The sequence below is a fragment of the Pygoscelis adeliae genome, unplaced genomic scaffold (assembly GCF_000699105.1).
Source record: "Pygoscelis adeliae isolate BGI_AS28 unplaced genomic scaffold, ASM69910v1 Scaffold402, whole genome shotgun sequence".
NCBI classification, from domain to species: domain Eukaryota; kingdom Metazoa; phylum Chordata; class Aves; order Sphenisciformes; family Spheniscidae; genus Pygoscelis; species Pygoscelis adeliae.
In genome coordinates this window covers 7,612,210-7,616,649 of record NW_008824411.1, presented here as the reverse complement: position 1 = coordinate 7,616,649, position 4,440 = coordinate 7,612,210, and the positions used below count along the sequence as shown (strand labels likewise).

Genomic DNA, 4,440 nt, shown 5'->3' with positions numbered 1-4,440 from the left:
GCGGGTCTCTGTGGTCGGCGTTAGCAGCGCGCTGAAAGCCGCACGGCTGGGTCCTCCGCACGTAAGACGTGTTGGGTCTTCGCAGATCCGCCTCACTGGAAATACCTCTACGGTTGTGGAAGATCGGGTTCCCAAAATACCTCCCGATTTCGTCCGTGGTCAGTTAAGGACTTCACGGACATCGCTATAGCAGACGTGAATGTTTATCTGAGCTCTTACGTTTCCTTCCTCTTCTGGAGCCTTGCTTTCAGATGGGAAAAGGACCCCGCACAGCTGTGAAGCCTGCTGCCTTTCTGAGGACGTACTCACGCGTGTGAATAGCCGTCTGCACAATGGACCAGCTCGCTGAGTACCACTTGCACCTTAGCTAAGGTCATTGTCAGGTTGTGAAAAATAAGATGCGTATTGTTGAGCAGAAACGCCAGTTGTAGTTGTCAAAGCTGTGGGTTTAACCATTTTTAAAGGATATCCGTCTTTAGACCCTTTCTGTATACAGATGTCTATAAGCAGTGCAGCTGTTTTGGTTCATGCTAGCTGAGGCCCTGGTGCTACAATATACATCTGTGCTTTAGGGTCTGAGCACACTGGGAAAGCTGTAAAATTCTACTCTTGCAGTGAATTCCATGTGAATAGATCCCACCTGGTACTTATTACAGAACAGGGCATTAATACTGTGGTCTTATTTTAATTTGAAAATGACTGCACGCACCTCTTATGTCCTTAAGTCTGACCTACTTAGTTGCAACAAGATTTGTCTCCAAAATCTCGGGAGGGTGAGGTGGGTTTTGTTTTCTCACACATTTAACAAAGTTGGCAGCTCAATTCTGATACCAAAATATCTTGTCCCCTGGTTCGTTGTCCGCTGCCTGTCTTCCTGGGAGTAAGGGAAATGGATTGGCGCTATCTTATAGCAGAGACAGGCTCGTTGTTGCTAAATGTCAGATGGATATACAGATCCAGGTTGAGTTTTTGGTGCCCATCTTAGGAATGAACTGAATAAATGTAAGAATGTCAAGTTGAGAAGGAAAACTACAGGATTTTCTCACTGCTTTGGCTTCACTTCCAAGCTGAACAAGGCTCCCTAAAACATCTCCAGCTCGCTTTATTGTTATCGTGTGTCTGCCCGTGATGATCAGGTGGAACTTCAGTACTGGGACGGGGGCAAGGTGGGGGTATTTCCTTAGTATTGAAACTGGCATGTTTTCTGATCAGGTCCCAGCACCCTCCACTTCGGTACCCTCGGCTCCTGCCCATGTCCCATACCGTTTCACTTCACAGTACTTCCAATTCCTTCCTTCTTGTACAGCGTTTCCAGCTCCCTCCGTGTACCAGCTGTGTGCATGCTGGTTGCCCAGATGGCCAAGGCGAACAGACAACTGTTGAGCTAACGCTGCAGCCTTTCCCTCAGCGCTCCCCAGCTGCCAATTCCCCATAAACACATGAACTCTGTCTTCAAAACACCTACTGTTCTCTCAGATGTATTTGAAATTAGCCAATGGATCCAAAAGCTTACCGGTGAAAAGTGTGATTATATAAACTTTGTTTCCATAGGAAACTGTGCTTGAAGGAAGGTCGTTCTGTGAGGAGAATTAACGAAGCCTGGTTTCCTGGGGACTTGTTTGCCACATCCTACCATAGTAACTCCTGCCTGTCTCCTAGCATGCTCAGTCCCCTGGTAGCCTCCCTCTCCCCAGGACTGCACCCAGGTGCCGCCTGTGTCCTGATCTGCCCCGTCTTTATTTGTGCAGCCAGCTGAGTCAGGTGTTCCTGTTTGCTGAGCGGCCAGCCGGCTGCTGGTAAAGGTTGAGGATATATACCGAGTTTTCCTTGGCTTCTTGAGGCTTCTGTCCTCCATCTGGCCAGTTGTTTTTGTAAAGCTCATGGATTTATTCCCCTGATAAATTTGGCAGAACTGTAGGTAATGGATTCTAAAGTTAGTAAGGAACATAATGAGGCAAGGTGGACGGACAGATGGACAAAGTGATTTCATTTCTCTCAGAAGCGTGAGAATATGTCAGGCAGCTACTGACTTTTATGGTTATAGGTATAGATAATGCAGTGGTTAAAATGTTTGTGATCTTTCGTATTTTGTCTACACTGTAGCTCTCAACCAGGGGTGCAGTTGTGCATGTGGAAAGGAAAGTTTGAGCACAGACTGTTGCAAAGATTTTGCCTATAGATAGCGGGGGGTTTAACAGAAAAAGAGATGGAGAAATAGCAGACAAGTAAATATGTGTGAAGCCTTGTCCACTGGATTACTAAACTCGTACACAAACCAGGCAGCATATAGAGAGTGGAAGTGACAGAATGAGTCTGAAAAATCTGAGCAAAGGTCTGTGGGAGCCTGCCTGTGAAAACTGAAATAACAAGGCTTACACAGAGAGGGAAAGCATGAGCTACCAAGGAGTTAGCCAAAGAGGGGAGGATACGAAGAAAGATTGATCTGGTGAGACTGAAGTACATTTTAGGAAGAAGAAAATGTCACTACTGTGTATACTGTTTCTTCAAGACATTTTCCAGAATTTACTGGAGAACTTTTAAAGTCCTTTTCATAGGAGATCCCAAAAGGCATAGTGTATTTAGGAAGAGAAAACCTGCATTTAAACAGGAGTTAGAGTATACTTAACCGTATTTATTTCAGATTGGCATCTGTTCAAGCTATGATTTTTTTTGTATCCTTGTGCTGGCAGACCAAACCTTTGCCTGCCCTCAGACCTTATTTGTCATTTGGAGCATAACAAAGTCCTTGCAAATTGTACACAGGTATTTTTGAGATAGCAGCTTTCTAGCTTTATGATATAAAAATGAGATTATGATACATGATACAGTGTTGGTCTCGTGATTCTAATAATTGTTTTCTGAGATATGGTCCTCTGCTAACTTCGTAGGCTGCTTACAGTAGCTGTGATTTTGCTGCTGTTTGTAGCAGCTGAGTTTCACGCTGCTTTTAGAACTGGGAGTAAAGTGGTATGATGTTGGTATTTAATGCCAGTGGGCGTGCTTTAATTCAGCCATTTGTGTGCACAGTGACCCCACCGCGATATTTAGAAGATGCTGTTATTTGGATATTGACTTGGAAGACTTGTTAACTTGCTGAGAATACAGACCTGGCTGTAACGAGAGACAAAATTTATCAGGAAATAACCCTGAAGAGGTAGTGAAAAACTAGAAGCATTTCTTAAGCAAACTTGCCAGTTGACTACACTGTTAAAAAGCTGATATGGTTGTTTATTTCTGACTATTTTCTTTTCCTCGTTGATCAGGGGTATGGTAAATTGGTAGAGGGAAGTGGGTTTTTCTGTACTTCTGTGACATAGAGATGGAGTTTGGGTGGTAAAGCAACAGAACTCTTTGGATTATGTCTTCTTTTTTGGTAATGGTAGCTGGAGATAATGCTAAGCAGAAGCTCAGGAAAAAATAAAAGAAAAAAACAAAACAGAACACTTTTAGAGTTACCTGAGTTTTTGGTAAGAGATCAGTGGCTGCTGCCCAACAGCAGGAGGGAATGTGTAGGGACTGTAGGTATACAGGGATTACTCTGTCACTGTATCATGTTAGCTCTGGTTGGAGGCTTAAAACATGTTTGACTTCTGAAAACTTTATTTGGGTTTTTCCTTGTCTGATGCCTTCTGGTTCAAAGAGCATCTGGTATCATTTTGTGCATCACATACTCACACGACTCTTATGTTTTGTTATTATTTCGTTTGTTTCTGTGGCTACCTTTCCCATCTCTGTCCTCATTCCAGGACCAGCTTCACATTTCCTGAGCTTTTATAATCCTCTTTTCCAATCCAAGTCACTTCCAAAGACTTGTCCTTTTCTTGAAATTAACTTCTTCCAAAACTGTGTAAACATTTTCTTACAACACTTCAACACTGTCACTCTTGCCATCTTCAATTTAAAACAATAAAGCTTAAGTTCTTGCTCTCCGCGGTAAACTTCTTCATGAAGGGATGCATTTTTGTTGGCTCATACAGCAAGGACCGTAATGTTGGCACCTAAGGAGTAATGTGCAGGCTCTGCAGCTAAGCGTGTGAAATCGATTGCATAGCAACCTCAGGGGTGTCGTGTTTGTTGGAGAAAAGCAGCTGATGACTCATCTCGGCAGATGTCAGTAAAAAGTCAGAGCCAACTCACCTGCTTAAAGCTACAGAGAGCAAAATCAGGGTAGGGGTTTAGTTGGGATGTCAGGAGTAATTGTGTAACTTCGGAAGAAACGTTGGGTGAGGATTGGTTGTTCAGTTAAGGGAATTACTGAAATGTCTTATAGCAAATTTTTTTTTTTTTTAAATTCTGTCTACATCGTTGGAGGTTTTCAGCCAAAATTAGTTTCAAAGCTGTCACAAAAGATAAACTAAGTGACCTTTAGTTTAAGTGGTGGCTCCAGTTATATTCTCCTCCCTCCCGCAAAAAGAATACCCCTAGAGAAACTCAGCATTC

At 43.2% G+C, this 4,440-nt stretch overlaps 1 protein-coding gene across 1 annotated transcript in view; it reads left to right on the top strand.

Annotated features, from left to right (window-relative positions):
* Positions 1 to 334: 334 nt before the first annotated feature.
* Positions 335 to 4,440, top strand: part of FAM20B (family with sequence similarity 20, member B) — a 26,708-nt gene continuing 22,602 nt past the window's right edge. Inside the window, exon 1 of the mRNA XM_009320642.1 lies at positions 335 to 372. The gene's annotated coding sequence lies outside the window, so the exon portion shown is untranslated. The remainder of the gene's footprint in view (positions 373 to 4,440) is intronic.